The 18443-nt window shown below is 37.1% G+C and overlaps 1 long non-coding RNA gene across 6 annotated transcripts in view; it reads left to right on the top strand.

The window, feature by feature from the left end:
- The window catches only part of LOC144454426 (uncharacterized), a 95636-nt gene extending 78012 nt beyond the window's left edge, over window positions 1–17624 (top strand). For 2 of the 6 annotated variants that reach the window (XR_013482765.1, XR_013482766.1), the window contains one exon: window positions 14304–17624. This is a non-coding gene — a long non-coding RNA (uncharacterized LOC144454426). Of the gene's footprint in view, window positions 1–614; window positions 1708–2298; window positions 2804–5350; window positions 5468–10616; window positions 12570–14303 lie in introns of those variants that run through there. The other 4 variants (XR_013482770.1, XR_013482769.1, XR_013482767.1 and 1 more) reach the window with 4 other exon arrangements.
- Window positions 17625–18443: the final 819 nt, after the last annotated feature.

Below are 18443 nucleotides of genomic sequence, written 5' to 3'. Positions count from 1 at the left end.
GCCAGGATGTTTTCTCTTAGAATAGAAATTAGGGACTTTGGAGGCTTTCCAGACACCCTTCTTTGTGTACATTTGTATTTACTCTCTTAGAGAACAGGGACCTTTGTTTTTTTGGGTTTTTTTTTAAAAGTTTTATATACTCAGCACTTGGAGAGTTGATAGAGGGCTAACTTTGGAGTTAGGAAACTCTGGGTTCAAGTCCTGTCCCTGATGGATGTTGACTGAATGACCATAGGCAAGTGGCTTAGCTTCTCAGTGGCCTCTAAACCTGCCAACCCTCTAAAACTAGAAATTGTTAAAGGGTTGCTTATCTTCCTTGTCAGAGGGAGTTTCTGTAGTGGGAGTTCCTTGGCTAATGAAATCACTGGCCCTCTTAAAAGGGAATGCCCACAGTGCCATTAAGCTCACACTGAGGAATATTACTGTGCTGTAAGCAATGATGAATGTGATGAATATGGAGAAGCATGGCAAGATATACATGAACTGATACAGAGTGAAGTAATCAGAGTCAAGAGAGCAATACCACAACTGCTACGATGTAAATGGAAAGAACAACCACAAAAAAAAGTAAATGTTGCAAAATTATAAAGAATAAGCATGTCTTCATTTACTAGGGGTGTCGCTCTGGGCAAGTCACTTAACCCTGATCGCCTCACAAAAAAAAAAAGGAAGAAGAGGCGTGTCTTGAAAGAAGAGATATGAGAGGGGCAGCTTGTTGGCACTGTGGATAGCACACCAGCCCTGGATTCAGGAGGACCTGAGTTCAAAACTGGCTACAGATACATAACACTTATTAGTTGTGTAACCCTGGACAAGTCACTTAACCCCAATGCCTCAAAAAATAAATAAAAAAATAAAAAACATGATTCCAGAGTATGATATAAACAGATTGCTGACAAGAAGTGTGATATGTCCCATTAACTAAATGTAAACAGTAAGAAAACCTGGAAAATGTATTAAAACTTATACTGCTTAGCAAAGTAATTTTTTTAACATTAATGTGATTTCATGATAAAAAAATCTTAATAAATGTAATTAATTGATATTAATTGAAATTTCCCATTTTAAATATGGTTTATTTGCAAAATAGTTTAATCATTAATTATACCTTTATTTAGAAAGTGAGTTGCTAAAAACCCATCTGTGGCCCAAAGAAGTTTAGCCCATTTTAATTTCGGCCCCTACCTACTGCCAAGTTGTGCGGGTCTGCTCTAAGGTCTCTTCCTGCTTTGATCCTACAAATACGGTTGGGGGAATGAGTTTGTAAGTGAGCCATCTGTCTTCTGGATTTTACAAGATGGATTTTCCTGACAGTCCAAGAGACTTGTCTGACCGCCATACAGACTTAGTCTCAATTTCACAGTGGACAATCAAAAGCACTTTTATATGCAGAAAATTCATTCCCAAAAAAGCTAGCTCAGTGGGCAGGTACGCTACAAACTTTGGCTCTGCTCCCTGTGGCTCTCTATCTTTCTGCCCTGTCCATAGCTTCTGAAGGAGCTTGTGTGGCCCGGTAATTAATCAAGTCCTGTGGCTGCTCAGATACACCCCTCAGAGATCAGAGAAATGTGCTTTCTTCCCCTGTGTTAACTGTACAGAGCTCTGCTCTGGTCTTGTGGCTGTCTGCTCTCCACCTGTAGTACCAGAATAAAGATAAAGTGCTATGTTTTGGTGAAATTCAAAATAAATCTCTTTTGCAACTGAAAATATTAATGTCATTTTCAGATCTGTGCTAGAAAAGAATACAGTGTTTTACATCTTCTGCAGAAAGCTGTGATGGCAATAACATGGTGACATCTTAATCTATGACTCTGGAAAACAAGTTTTAGAATTGGTTCCAATTATTAACCAGTCCAAGATTTTCTAACCTGGGTTACTTTGGTGGGTTTTTTTCTTGTCACTAGTGTTAATATGGTAATCACTTAAATGTTTTTATTCATTTATTCATTCATACTACAGAAATGTCTAGAATTCATACTGTATTACAGTAAATGAGCTACTTAATCCCTTCTTATCTTAGACAATTATTCAGGTTCAATACTGAAGCTTCATCCTACTTTTCAAAAGGACAAGGATGTAAACTATGTCATAATAAACATATCTGTCGGGGCAGCTAGGTGGTGCAGTGGATAAAGCACAGGCCCTGAAGTCAGGAGGACCTGAGTCAAATTCGACCTTAGACCAAACACTTGACACTTACTAGCTGTGTGACCCTGGGCAAGTCACTTAACCGCAATTGCCTTAACAAAACCAAAAAAAACAAAAGCAAAAACATAATGGAACATATCTGTCTTTAAGTTACAGATGATAATGCCATCAAGATATCAGAAAAGACCCTTTTTTCTAAAGCTAAGGCCCAGCTAGCAAGATGTGCCCTGAGCTTGGCATACAACAATCCTTTGCACTTACCTTCTGCAACTGATGGTCCCTAAACTCGGGCCCAGACATGAAATCCTACTATGAATGGACTTTTTGTTGCTAGACAACCTTGCCTCACTTTTGCTGTTGTGCCTGTCCACGTATGGAAAAGTCAAAAACTACAAATCACAACTGGATTTATTGTTTTGTTGATCATCTTAGACTTTAAGTGATAGAGAAAATGTTAAGAATGCATATTAAACTTCAAAATTGCTACACTACATTGTTTGACTCTTTGTCTAGCTGCAAGCATACAAGTCAAGGTTCAGCCACACTAAAGTGGGTTCCCCCACTAGGGGTGGGGCCCCTGCACATGTGTCTAATCTGTCTCCTTGCTTGCAAGCTGTTTCCCTCACTTTGAAATTAAACTTCTGTTTGATCCTGACTTTGATGTCTCTGACCTGCTCTGTTCAGCTCCAGCCATCCACAGGACAGTTCAGTCCAATGGACAACACTCATCATCTCTTGCCTATAGGTCTATGATGAGAGTTAAGAAACATAGAATCTAGTCATGGTGTCTCCCTCTGTGACTCATTTGGGTGAGTCTTTTAATCACTCTATTATGCCTCAGTTTATCCTTTTGTAGAATAAGGATCTAATGATGTCTGGTAAACAGAGAGAAGAACAAATAGTTCTTTGTACACAATAGTACTTTATAATAATAGAGAATAAGGCTATTGTTTGTGACTTTTTTTATGGCTGGAATAACAGCCTCCTTTTTTAATCCTCCAGACAATTAGAGACTCCCTCTTTTTAGTCCATTCATGGGAAGAATTTCCAGTGAAATCACTGAGAGGGATCATAGGCAAAAGAGGTCACAGGTAGCACTTAACTTGTTACAATTAGTAGTTGTTGTTAAGTTGTTTTCAGTCATGTCCCCACTCTTTGTGACCCCACTTAGAATTTTCTTGGCAAAGATATTAAAGTGATTTGCCATTTCCTTCTCCAGTCATTTTAGAGATGAGAACGCTGAGGCAAATAGGGTTATATGACTTGCCCAGGGTCACACAGTTAGTACGTATCTGAGGCTGGATTTGATCTCATGAAGATGAGTCTTCCTGACTCAGGGCCCAGTGTCAATACTGCACCACCTAGCTACTCCATCAATAGAATTGGACTCTGGCAAATTTAGAGGCCTTGGAATTACTCCAAGATTTGAAGGTTATGTTCTTAAAATGAGGCTTGTTCATTCCCTACTGCCAATGAAATGAAGTAGCGTTTCATAATATGTATAGTTTTGTTTAATCTATTTTATTCAGTCATGCTGCTGAGAAACTACAAAGTGTTGCAAAAAAAAAATATTTCTAATCATTTGGAAAATTCAATTTGATTCAACAATTTACCTGACATTGATTAAGCACCTACTACGTGCAAGGCACTATTCTAGGTACTGGGAATTCAAAGATTAAAAAAAAAAGTAATGCCTGCTCTTTGGAACTTATATTCTACTGAAGGGATATTTATATATGTGTGTGTATGTGTGTGTGTGTGTGTATACACTCATATGTATGTTTGTGTATATATATATACACATATATACACTCATATGTATGTTTGTGTATATATATATACACATATATACATATGTATATGTATATGTGTATATATATATATATATATATATATATATATATATAGAGAGAGAGAGAGAGAGAGAGAGAGAGAGAGAGAGAGAGAGAGAGAGAGGCAGAAAGAGACAGTGACAGAGACAGAGACAGAGAGGGACCATGCTGGAGCCAGCTCTAATCTGCTCCTGACCACCAATTATTAAATTTTCGGTGTGAGCCTTTTCACTTTGGAAGCGTAGGCATATACATATATACATACATATATACACATATACATGTATATTATATATACCCACACACATATATGTATATGGAAATGGTCAAATACTACAAATCACAACTTGATTTATTGTTTTGTTGATCATCTTAGACTTTAAGTAATAGAGAAAATGTTAATAATGCATATTAAACTTAAAAGTATATTGTATGGGCTTTTTTTCCCTGGAAAACAAGGTATTAAATATTTACCAGCACAATCTAATCCAGGGGGAATTTACTAACAACTGGAAGGACTAGGAGAGGCCTTATTTATGTAGGAGATGCACATGGGCTGGGCGTTGAGGGAAGCTAGGGATTTGATGATGCAGAAGTGAGGAGGAAGAGCTTTCCAGACATGAGGTACAAAAGCATGTGCTGAGAGATGAACATTATGGATTAGTTAAGCAGATTACTTTTACTGGAATGAAGAGGACCTGAAGGGGATAATATGTAATAAAGCTGCAAAGGTAGGATCATGGGTTCATCGATTTATAGCAAGAAGATACCTTAAAGGTCACTGAATTCAACCTCCTGATTTAACAGATGAGAAAATGGAGTCCAAGAGAGTTTAAGTGATTTGTCCAGCATCACATGGTTAGTGAATACCAGAGATGGGATTCAAACCCAGGTTTTCCTGACTCACAAAAATACATTATGTTACCTCTCAAGGGACCCATTTGTGTAGAGTTTTAAATGTCAGCTAAGGATTTTGTGTTTAGCAGGGAGCTATTGAAGATTTTTGAGTAGAGAAGTGACATGGTCAGATCTGTGGTTTTGGAAGCTATGTGGAAGATGGTTAGATTCAACAGAGTTACCTAAAAAGCTTTTGAGCCGTGTTGATTATCATTCTGTAGAAGCTCTCACACGAGAAACCAGGGAAAAGATGGTAAAAACTCTCAGCTTAGTTGCCATGATGTGACATTGTGGCCTGATTAAAAAACCACACTCATATGTTAGTCTGTAGTAAGGAATACCTTTGTTTTCAAAGCCAAGGTTTTCATTATCAAAATATTGAGAGTAGAAATTGTTTTATTCTTTGTATTTGTATCCCAATGGTAAATAGTGCCTGCTTAATAAATGTTTGTCTATTGATCGTTAATTAAAAGCTATTGCAGAATTTGGTGAAGTGGACAGTTTCTTAATTATCAGGAAACGAGAAAACTGAACCAAGCAGGAAAGCGTGCCATTGGAATTCTCAAAGACAAGGATGAACAACAACATGGGTAAGAATGATTTGAGACTAAAATCTTTCAGGGACAAACAAATGTCCCTGAAGAATTTTGGTTAGAAATCAGTTAGTTTTATTTTGTTTCCTCTTTCTGATGGTTCCTCCTATTGGTTTTAATTCTTCCTTACAACATCACTAATGTGAAAACATGTATAATAGGAATGTATATGTATAGCCTATATCAGATGGTGAGCCATCTTGGGGAGGAAGGTGGGAGAGAGAGGGAAAAAAAATTAAAACTCAAAAGCTTATGGAAGTGATTGTTGATAAATCAAAATAAATTAATAAAAAAAAGAAAAAAATCAGTTTGTTTGTCAGGGACAAACAGATGTCTAATTTGCTGGAAATGGTAGCAGGCAGACTAAGCTGGAGTGCCCCCTTTTGAAAAAAGACTATTGGTAGATTGAGGCAAAGAAGCCCAGCTGTTTAGGTCTAGGGGTTGCTGGGAATCCCAAAATTCAAGAGCCAAAGACACAGGTCCTGTCTCGAAAGAATTCGACTCAAGCCTTCTTTCAGTCAGAAACAAGGTTTATTGTTTCTCCAATAGAAGCTAACAGGACTTTTAAGAACCAGCACTATTGTGACACTCGTATTGATGAGAGGGCAAGACTCTTAAGGAATCTGAGCAATTTGGTAGACTAGACTGACCTTTTTCATAGTGGGGCCAATACCTTGGGGTGACTGGGAGGTAACAGAGAAGGGGTCTAGATAGGATTAAGAAGGGGTGGTCTAGGGTGGGTCCAGGTGCAGACAATGAAGGCCACAATGAATGGGCACCCCACCATAGCCATAAACAGTTTTAGGCCTTAGGAATGGTGACAGTAGCCAAAGCACAAATGAAACAAAACAAAAGAAACCCACAAGCAGTATTCATGCATGTAAAATGTGACTATTTCCGGCCATATTCACATATACTGATAATAATCCCTACTCAATTTAGAAGTTAAAAATATTTAACTTGAGAACAATTAAAAGTATGTGTACCAGTGAAACCCCAAGGAAAACTTTAATGGGTATGCCTTAATTTACCACTCTGAAATATTTTCCTTCTTCTCCATCTTCTGGCTTCCCTGGCTTCCTTCCAGTCTCAATTACAATCCCACTATCTGCAAGAAGCCTCTCCTAGTCCTGCTTAATTCTACTGACTTCTCCAATTTATCCTATATGTCTTGTTTGTATATAGTAGTTTGCATGTTGTTTCCTACATCAGATTTTAAACTCTTTGAGAGCAAGAACAATATTTTTGCCTTTTTTCTAATCACCAGCACTTAGCACAGTGTATGGAATAAGCATTTATATAGCACTTCAATAATAATAATAAATAGTGACAAATTATTATTGATAACTAATATTTAGAGGAAGATTCAGAGCTCTCTCCTTCTTCTAAAGGCCTTCTAAAATTCAGTCTCTTGAAGGACATTACTGATAATGAGATTGAATTAATTCTCTTGAGTCTTGGGGAGACCCCACCCAATCTAAGGTGGGGAAGCCTATTGTGTTTATTCAAGCTTAGGTGAAGATAGATCCTTTTGTCTAGATAGGCCAAGGCTGGGAGTGATCTGGTATAGAAATATTTTCTCTGTCCAAGGGTGACATAAGGAAGGGTGACAACATTGAACTCTTCAAAAAGTATATAAACTGTGAGCCCCACCACCATGATTGTCTTTGGTCTAAGAGAGACTACCAAATGGCCATTCTTCTATTAATAACTTGCTGGTCTTATTAATGAAATGAAATTAAATTACCCAGAAACTATGTCTCTCTAACCTTTTTAATCATCACAGTAATAACTTTTATAGGCGCGCTTACTATGTAGCAGGCACTGTGTTAAGTGCTTTACAACTATCATATCATTTGATCTTTACAATAACTCTGGGAGGTAGGTATTATCCCCATTTTACAGTTAAGGAAACTAAGGCAGACAGCGGTTAAGTGACTTGCCTAGGGCCACATAGCTAGTAAGTGTCTGAGGCTGGATTTGAACTTACGGTACTAACATGACATGATGAGCACTGAACACCCTAGAAATTCTCTTAACAAAAGGAAGGTCTTATAAGTAGGTGACTATTTAGTGATGGAAATGTTTATTGCTTTTATTAATTCTAAATGAAGAGCAGATACTGTATGCAGCTAAACATGTTTTGTCAGAATCACAGAATGTGAGAGATGGAAGGGACTTCAAGATAATCTCACCCAAACACCGAAATGTTCAGTCATTTTTCAGTTGTGTCCAACTCTTTGAGACCCTGTTGAGATTTTCCTTGGCAAAGATACTGTAGTGGTTTGCCATTTCCTTCTCCAGCTCATTTTATGGATGAAACTGAGGCAAACAAGAGTAAGTGACGTGCCCAGTAAGTGTCTGAGGTCAGATTTGAACTCAGGAAGATGAGTCTTCTAATTCTAGGCCCTCTATCCACTGTGCCACCATTTGGCCATCAGCCAAATGTTATTATCCATCCATCCAAATATCATCCATAGCTGAAAGGAATCTTCACTAAAACATAAGAAATACACATCCAGCCTCTATTTGAAGATCTTCGAGGAGAAACCACAACCTCTAGAAACTGCCAATTTGAGAAAGGCTCTTATTCTAAAATACCTTCCCATCGATATCTGCAATCACAGCCATGAGCAAATTATCCCTTTGTGTTAAGCATTTCCCTTGTCAAGTATTACCTTTTATAACATAAATACTACTATTATTCTATACTTCTTTTCCCTTTCTTAGCCAAACTCCTTTAAAAAAACAAACAGCTGCTTATACTCATTTCCTCCACTTCCTCACGTTGAAATCACTCCTCAATGTTTTGCAGCATGCCTCTTTCATCCACCATGCTCTCTCCAAAGTTGCCAAGAGTCTTTTACTTCCCTATCTGATGGTCTTTCCCAGTCCTCATCCTTCCTAAGCTCTCTGCTTTATTCGACACTATTGACCCCCCTCTTTCCTTTTATATATTTTCTCCTCTCTTGGTTTAGTACATACTATGTAGGCTCTGAATTCCAGGGTCTGGGAGAGGCTTTGAAGGTAGGTGTTTTGCTAATCATTGTTTTATTGCTAATATAATAATAGCTAAAATAATGAACATTTATGTAGTACTTTAAAGTTTGACACGTCTTTTATTTGACAGCCCTGTAGGGAGGTAATAATTATGATTTCCATTTAGCAGATAAGGAAACTGAGGCAGACAGAAGAAAAATCTCTTGCCCTTGGTCACAAGGCCAGTAAGTCCCTAGGGTAGGATACCAATTCCAATTGGATTCCAATAGAAGAGGAATCAAAATTGTCAATATCAAAAATGAAAAAGGAAAACTTGTAACAAGTAAAGAGGAAATAAGAAAAATTAATAGAAATTATTTTGCTAATCATATGCTAAGAAACTGGTAATTTGAATTGTTGAATATTTTTAAAATATGAAATATCAAGATTAACAGAAGATGGAATAAAGAATTTACATAATTTAATTTTACAAAAAAAAATTATACCAGTCAAAAAAGGACTCCCAAAGAAAAAAGTCCTAGTACCAGATAGTTATCATACATTCATAGAAAAATTAATTCTAATACCATATACATTATCTGCAAACATAGGGAAAGAAGGAAGCCCTTTAAACTCCTCTAATGAAGCAAATATTGTTCTGATGCCCAAACCAGGGAACAATAAAGCAGAAAATGAATAGTTATAGACCAATATCTCTAATAAATATAGATACAAAAATCTATAAGAAATTATTACCAAGGGAATTACAATGTGATGCAAATAAAATACCATTCTAGAAATGATAGTTATAGCAATAAGACAAGAAAAAAGCAATTGTGTGAATAAGCATAGGAAAAGAAGAAATAAAAATTTCACTTTTTGCACATTTAAGAAATTTTTTTAGAGAATTCTTGCAAGTTGAATAAAACTTAACTGAAAGTAAGTTACAAGTCACATGAAATAAATCCACAAAAATCTTTTAGAAATCATTACAGAATGTCTAAAATATCTGGGAGTCCTCTTATCAAGACATACACAGAAATTATCAGAATAAAACACTCTTGGGGCAGCTAGGTGGCACAGTGGATAGAGCACTGGCCTTGGAGTCAGGAGGACCTGAGTTCAAATCTGGCCTCAGACACATGACATGTACCAGCTGTGTGACCCTGGACAAGTCACTCAACCCCAATTGCCTCACCAAAAAAATAGAAAAGGAAAAAGAATAAAACACTCTTTACAGAAATAAATACAAATAACTGGAGAATTGTTCATTGTTCATGGTTAGAATGTGCCAATATAATTAAAATGACAATACTACCTAAAATAATTGATGTATTCAGCATCATATCCCAAAGAATTATTTTGTAGAAGCTGGGAAAAAAATATTAATAAAATTTATCTGAAATATCAAAGCATCATGAATCTCAAAGGAAATAATGCAAAAAAATCAGGAAGGGAAAAACTGTGTGTGTGGAGGCAGCAAAAAAACCCCTGGGTTTTATAATCATGAGGGGCAGAGCCAAGACTGTGGAGTAAAAGCAGCGACTTGCTTGAGCTTTCCCCCAAACCCCTCCAAATACCTGTAAAAAATAGCTCTAAACAAATTCTAAAGCAGCAGAACCCACAAAAAGACAGAGTGAAAGAAATTTCCAGCCCAAGACAACCTGGATGGTTGAACAGAAAGGTATATCATGCCAGGCAGGGAGAGGTATACAGTTAGGCATGGGCACACAGGTAAAACAGGCCTCAGCGAACCTGGAGCAGCCCTCAGAGGACTGAATCCCAGGTAGCTGTGGTGGTTTCTAGACTTCTCAACCCACAAACACCAAAGATAACTTGGGTTAGTAGGAAAAGTCTGTGACTGTGGTGAGAGAAGCTCTACCTCAGCCCCAGTCGCCCTGCCCAGCCCCAGGGCAGTGGCTGCTTCCAAAGCTTCCAGGCCCATAGACTGAGGGGAAATCAAGTGGCTGATCGGAGGGGGATTGCAAGGATCTCTTTGCTGGTGCAGGATTCTCTTACTTTGCCCATGCTGGGATCTGGGTCACAGTTCTGAGGGGTGGTCCTGGGGTGAGGAATAGTGCTGGCATGGTGGAGCTTGTAGTGGTGGTACAGAGAAAATCCTCCTCACAGTTCCAAGACAGAAAAGAATGCTTGTGTTCACTCACAGATCAGAGCACAGGCCAGGAAAAGAGTAGAACACCTCTCCCTTGATCATACCACTTTGAAAGAACTGAACTGGTCCCTAGAAGTATCTCTGAAAACAGCTGCATAAACCCCCAAAGCTTGAGACAGTACATTCTCCACACTGGAAGCAGACTCCTACCGTAACAAAGAGTTTATAAGTCAAGTAATTGGCTGGGATCATGAGCAAGCAGTGCAAAAAGAATCAGACCATAGAATCTTTCTTTGGTAACAAAGAAGATCAAAACATACAACCAGAAGACAACAAAGTCAAAGCTCCTACATCCAAAGCCCCCAAGAAAAATATGAATTGGTCCCAGGCCATGGAAGAGCTCAAAAAGGATTTTGAGAAGCAAGTAAGAGAAGTAGAGGAAAAACCAGGAAGAGAAATGAGAGTGATGCAAGAAAATCATGAAAAACAAGTCAACAGCTTGCTAAAGGAGACCCCAAAAAATACTAAAGAAAATAATACCTTAAAAAAACAGCCTAACTCAAGTGGCAAAAGAAGTCCAAAAAGCCAATGAGAAGAATGCCTTAAAAAGAAAAATAGGCCAAACAGAAAAGGAAGTCCAAAAGCTTACTGAAGAAAATATTTCCTTAAAAATTAGAATAGAGCAATTGGAAGATAGTGACTTTATGAGAAATTAGGACACTGTAAAACAAAAACCAAAAGAATGAAAAAATAGAAAACAATGTGAAATATCTCATTGGAAAAACAACTGACCTGGAAAATAGATCCAGGAGAGAGAATTTAAAAATTATTGGACTATCTGAAAGCCAAGATATATATATATATAAAAAAAGCCTAGACATCATCTTTCAAGAAATTATCAAGGAAAACTGCCCTGATATTTTAGAACCAGAGGGCAAAATAGAAATTGAAAGAATCCACCAATCACCTCCTGAAAGAGATCCCCAAAGGAAAACTCCTAGGAACATTGTAGCCAAATTTCAGAGTTCCCAGGTCAAGGAGAAAATATTGCAAGCAGCCAGAAAGAAACAATTCAAGTATTGTGGAAACACAATCAGGAAAGCACAAGATTTAGCAGCTTCTACATTAAAGGACCGCAGGGCATGAAATATAATATTCCAGAGGGCAAAGGAGACAGGATTACAACCAAGAATCACCCACCCAGCAAAACTAAGTATAATCCTTCAGGGGAAAAAGTGGATATTCAGTGAAATAGAGGACTTTCAAGCATTCTTGATGAAAAGACCAGAGCTAAAGAGAAAATTTAACTTTCAAATAAAAGACTCAAGAGAAACATGAAGAGGTAAACAGGAGAGAGAAATCATAAGGAACTTATTAATGTTGAACGGTTTACATTCCTGCATGGAAAATGATATCTGTAACTCATGAGACCTTTGTCAGTATTAGGGTAGTTGGAGGGAAAAAATTATATGTATGTATATATAGATAGATAGATAAATAGAGGGCACAGGGTGAGTTGAAGATGAAGGGGTGATATCTGGAGAATAAAATTAAGGGGGTGAGAGAGGATTATATTGAGAGAAGGAGAAAGGGAGAGGTAGAATGGGGTAAATTATCTCACATAAAACAGACAAGAAAAGACTTTTACAGTGGAGGGGAAGTGGGGGAAGGTGAGAAGGAATGAGTGAATCTTATTCTCATCAGATTTGGCTTAAGGAGAGAATAACATACACACTCAACTGGGTATGGAAATGTATCTTACCCTACAGGAAAATAGGGGAGGAAGGGGACAAGAGAGCAGGAGGATGATAGAGGGGAGGGCAGATTGAGGGAGGGAGTAATCAGAAGCAAAATCTTCTGAGGAGAGACAGAGTCAAAAGAAAGAATAGAATAAATGGTGGGCAAGATAGGATGAAGTGAAATATACTTAGTTTTTCACAACATGACTACTATAGAAGTGTTTTGCATGACTACACATGTATAACCTGTATCAAGTTGCTTGCCTTTTCAATGAGGGTGGGTGGGGAGGGAGGAAGGGAGAAAATTTGGAACCCAAAATTTTAAAAACAAAAGTTAAAAAAAAATTGTTTTCACATGCAACTGGAAAATAAGATATACAGGAAGTGGGGTATAGAAATCTATCCTGCCCTACAGGAAAATAGAAGGGGAAGGGGATAAGAGAAGGAGGGGAGAGATAGAAGGGAGGGCAGATTAGGGGAAGGGTTATGTAGAATGCATGCCATCTTGGGGTGAGGGGGAGGAGCGAGATGGGGAGAAAATTGGGAACTCAAAATCTTGTGGAAATGAATGTTGAAAATTAAAAATAAATAAATTAATAGGAAAAAAAGGTGATTGGTTCACCCAAAAAAGCCCCAAGGCAGTCAGAAAGCCCTAAGTTGTCAGAACCCTACAGGAAACGCTTTGGAAGCCACTAGAAGTGGCAGCAAGTAGCGTGGTCATGGCAGACTCAGATTGGGACAGCACCTAGGTGCTTAGGGACTATGATTTCCCATTGCTCTATCATCAGATGCCATAAAAGGCCCTGAATATCCAGCACTCTAAACCTCAAAGATCTAAGGGAGTGGCGATGGAATTCGGGGTAGCAAGGAGCCTATGAGTTGCAGATCTGCTCAGAAACCCAGGGAAACCAGAATAAGACTAAGCAGGGCCAACCACCCTCTCCAAAATTACAGCAGGAGATGGAATCTGGTGCTGGCACAAGGCCCCAGTTCAGGAATGGCAGCTGGAGAATGTAAAAACCAAAGAAGAGACTGACTGGTATAAAAAATTATTATAGCTCTAGAAATCTCCTAAAGGAGGTATTAAAAGAAAAAAAAGGAAAAGTAAAGAAAAGAAGAGAAAAGAAAGAAACAAAAGAACTAGAATCTAAGGGAGGTGCCATCAATTGGAGAAGGATTGAACAAATTGTGGTATATGAGTGGTATATAATATTATGGCCCCATAAGAAATAATGGAAAAGACAATTTCAGAGAATCTTGAGGTAGTAAGAACTGATGTACAGTGAAGTGAAAAGAACTAGGAAAATATATAGGTGAGGACAACAGAAAAGAAAAATAACTTTGATAGACTTGGGAACTCTGATTAATTCACTGACCAACCATGTTTCTGGAGGATCTGTGATCAGGCATGTTACTCACCTCTTGATAGAGAGGTCATGTATTGAAAGTGCAGAAAGAGACATATAATTTTGAAAACTGTGTGTATTAGTTTGTTTGACTGCATTTATTTGTTACAAAGTGTTTTCCTTTTCAATATTTTATTGGAGAGTATTGGACAGGAGAGAAGTGGTTAGTAATAGTAATGACAATAAGGGAGAGGCATTTAAACATTTTTGGCTATATATAAGAAAAATACACATGTATGTATGTACATATCCATGTGCATGTACATATATACAGATGTATGCAATGTAAGAAAACTTTACATGAGTATGCCCACATTATCTAACATGGAGTTACTCTATTTCCCTGAGTTCTACTATCACATAGGTGGGAGTAAGTCTTGAATAGGCTGCATAATTGAAACAGACCATATCTTTAAAACTGTCCAATCTCTCTTTCCTGCGTAATTTTTCCTTGTGAGTTTAGAGGGTAAAGATCACAATTCACCTACAGCACAGATGCCATACATTGATCCAGCACAGGGATACCTTTCCCCCTTCTTCTTTTAGACCCCATAGCTGGATGTTTTTCTCGTTCTGTTTTGTCATTTTGTCCTCAGTTTTAGATGCGGTTGTGGATGCCCACCAAACCTGGAGTTTGAGCTATGGAGACCTTGGAGCCAGGATTTCGGGTGGGATACTGTAGACAGCCTGATTGGCAGAGAAGCCCCGAGGATCCATGCTCTATATGAGCTAAGCCAGTTTGTATATTAGTTCTTATACCTTTTGAAGTAAACAGTCCTTTGTAAAAGCTAATTTGACTGTTAGTGACTTAGGGTGTGAGGGACCTCTTTACACTTGGGAGAATACCCTCAGTAAGGGGCTGGAACCATCTGCAGAGAAGCTAGACACCCCAACTCCCTTAAGGGTACTGTACAACCCTGGGAGGAGAGGAGAGATTTAGCTTACCTGGTCTTTAGGCAGTCGATGCCAAGGTAGTTAGTGTTACACACAAACAGACATACACACACACACACACACACACATGTGTATATATACATAGACACACACATACACACATATACACACATATACACACATATCAAGGGGTATGAAATTTGAGATTCACAGTTTTATTTACAGTCTTCTTTTGGGGTTCTTTTGTGTATGTGGAAATGTATTTTGTGTGTGTTTAAATTAGAGAACTGAGAATAATAAATTGAGAATAATAAAAAAAATAAAAGAATGAAGGAAGGGATCCTAGCAGTGCCAGATCTCAAACTATACTGCAAAGCAATAATAATTAATATACTATATAGTACTGTCTAAAAAACAGAAAAGTTGAACAATAGAATAAATTGGGTATAAACATATAAAAGCAATTGAACACAGTAACATAGTATTGGATAAATCTAAGCACTGTAACTACTAGGATATGGGCTAACTTTTTGACAGAAACTGCAAAGTAATTTGGCAAAAATTAGGTTTAGACCAACAATTCACACTGTACAATACAATACATTCCAAATGGACAGGTAACATAGATATAAAAGGTCATATAAATAAATTAGAGAAGTAGGGAAACACCTTTCATAACTGTGGATAGGTGATGAGTCCTTGATCAAACAAAGAATAGAGAGGACCATAGAAGATAAAGTAGGCAATTTTGATTACATAAAATTGAAACATTTATACAGAAATAATGCAGTTAGAATTAGGAGGAATGGCTAACCTGGAAAAAAAAGTCTTTGCAGTAAATTTTCAGCTAAATATCTTGAACCCAAGACATATAGGGAATTGATACAAATATATAAGAACAAGGGCCATTACCCAAATAGATAAAAGGTCAAAGGCCAGGAACAAGCAGTTCTTAAAAGAAGGTAAGCTATTGACAACCTTATTTTTAAAATGTTCCAAATCACTAATATGAAGAGAAATGTAAATTTAAAAAATTCTGATGTTCTACCTTAGAATTTTCTGCCATCAGATTGGGAAAGATGATCAAAAAAGGATTAATGACAATTATTGGGGGAGCTAGGGAGAAAAAGCACTGTTTGTTGAGCTATGACTTGATATAACCATTCTGGAAAGCAGTTTGGAACTATACTCAAAAAGTCACTAAACTGTGTGCATGTACTTGACCTAGTTATACCATTAGTATATATCTCAAAGAGATCAAAGAAAGAGGTAAAGGACCCATATATGCAAAAAATACTTCAAAGCAAATAATTACAGGCAAAATAGATACCCATCAGTTGGGGAATGGCTGAGCAAATTTAGGCATATGAATGCAAAGGAATATTATTGTACCATAAGAAATGATGAAAAGGACAGATTCAAAGAAACCTGGAAAGACTGAATGGATATAGAATAAATTAGCAGATATACTAGAATTGTTTATTCAATTACTAAAATATTGTCAAGAGACTTAAGAGCTCTGATCAATTCAATAACCAATCATTACTCTAGAAAAATGATGCTGCTTCCCACATCTTGATAAAGAGGTGCAAGACTAGAGGTACAGAATGGGACACATATTCTCAAACTCAGCTACTGTATAGATTTGTTTTGACAATAATAATAATTATTATTATTATTTTTACAAGGGAAAACTTTTGTTATCTGGAGGTTAGAGGGGAAAGTTAAGGGGCACCGGGAGGTAAATACAATAGTGATAGTAATATCAAAAATAAGAGAAGAAAAGTGCTAATGAAACATTTTAAAAACACAGTAGAAAACAGGAAGAAATTCCAAAAAGTTCCTAGACAAGCAGGGCATTGTTGGAAGCACAACGTTAAAATTAATACATACTTTAAAAACAAACAAGCTGAATTAATATAGATTTGTGACATTACATTATTATATACAAATCTCATTTTTCTCTTCCTTGTGTAAGGAAATGTTCATTTATGGATGTTTGACATGTTCATAATAATAAATAGAAACTTCAATATGAAAACACCTCAGAAAAACAGGTAGAAGAAATGACTCCATAGTTTGATTCTGAATTGTTGAATCCAGCTGCATAAAGCATTCTAAATCAATATCTAATAAAAATAGATATATAGTGAAGAGGGTTTTGTAATTGTAATTAGAAGACCTGGGTTTGAATATTGGAGGGGCATTTGGCAAATCATTCAAGCTCAATTTCCTTGTTTATAAGAGTGGGTATAATAATACTTTCATCCTTTACAGGGTGCTGTGATTAAAGAAGAGATAGAGAGATAGATATGCATAGCTCTAATTTTATAGGCATGAGAACATCAACTGCAGATATTTTAATTTACCTTCCTATTACCACTTATCAGTGTTATTTCTCTACCTAAAATGTGAGTCTTAAATGAGTCATTGATTTGGCTCCAGTATTATGAGGTTCTGCTTTTTAACTTCCTGGTTTGGGTTGTTTTCTTTCTTTCTTTTTTTTTTTCAATGGGAGAAAAGGGCTTTAAAATTTTTTTCAATGGGAGAAAAGGGCTTTAGAATTTAGATATAAGGTGTTTTCTTTACAAAATTAGCAGAGGAGAGCTTTTTGAGAGAACAATTTAATTCGCAAACTACATTACAATCATAATGATTCTCTCTGATTCTTGGGCACAGACTAATAAACACAAGTGGAAATACCTAACAAAAAAATCTTGTGCGTGTGTGTGTGTGTGTGTGTGTGTGTGTGTGTGTGTGTATATATATGTATGTATATATAACATATCTACACAGTGGGTATTCAATAATTGTGGAAGAAAGGAAAGAAGGAAGGAAGGAAAGAAGGAAGGAAGATCTGAAAGGATTAAGGGAAGGCAGAAGAAAGGAACTTCTAAAAAAGCCAAATAAAACTAATTTTAGGGAACGCTAATTGAAAATGTACTGACGACAACAACAACAAAATCATTAAATGATTACTGTGTTGGAATCCATTAAAAATAAACTCAAACTTGTATCTGTAATATTAACTGAACTTTCTGTAATGTTTTAAAGTTAACAAAGACATTTCCTCATAATAGCACTGTGAGGTGGGTAGTTTAAATATTATTGTCTTCTTTTTTCAGATGGGTCTCAGAAAGAGTGGCTTGTCTGGAGTCACATTGCTAGCTAGAGTGTAAGATGGAACTTGAGACTGCTTCTGATCAATGCTTTTTCTGCTACCCACATTCTCCTTCCTAATGTCTTTTAGTAGTTAACACACAAAAATTTGAGAGAATCCTTTCATCTCTTTGAGAGAATCCCATTATCTCTTATTCCATAGAAAGAAATGGAATCTTTTCCTACTCTCATGTAGGAAAAATATGTGCTATAGCAGTATGCTTATGGCAGGACACATTTTTGGCCAAGCCCTCTCCTTCTCTTCCCTGATGCTTCACAAAGGAGTTTGCCACTTGGAGTATGAACCCAGGGTCAGGAAACAGCTAAGAACTTAAATTCAGTTTCATCCTACCTCTGATTTTCCATGACTCATTTTCTAATTCTTCTGGGATGTTTTTCTTATGTTAGGTTTCCCTGACACTCCACTACTCTCAGGGCTGGTTCCTCACCAAATACTCCAAAATTGATAGAATGTGTCTCCGAGAGGTAACTCCTACCTTAGGTTATAGGATACCCTATAGGTATAGGCTTCTACTACTGTAATTCATGAATTAGCCAGGGTACTTTCTCAATATACTATACTCTTTCAGAAAGAGCAGAGTCCCTAACTCTAGGAGTAGTAGAAGTCTCCCTAGTTCGATCCTTCAGATGTGGCTGAAACTCTCAATTTGACTCAAGCTGCT

This window comes from Phascolarctos cinereus, unplaced genomic scaffold (genome assembly GCF_003287225.1).
Source record: "Phascolarctos cinereus isolate Bilbo 61053 unplaced genomic scaffold, phaCin_HiC Scaffold_726;HRSCAF=1367, whole genome shotgun sequence".
Taxonomy (NCBI): Eukaryota; Metazoa; Chordata; class Mammalia; order Diprotodontia; family Phascolarctidae; genus Phascolarctos; species Phascolarctos cinereus.
This window is presented reverse-complemented; position numbering and strand designations above follow the sequence as displayed.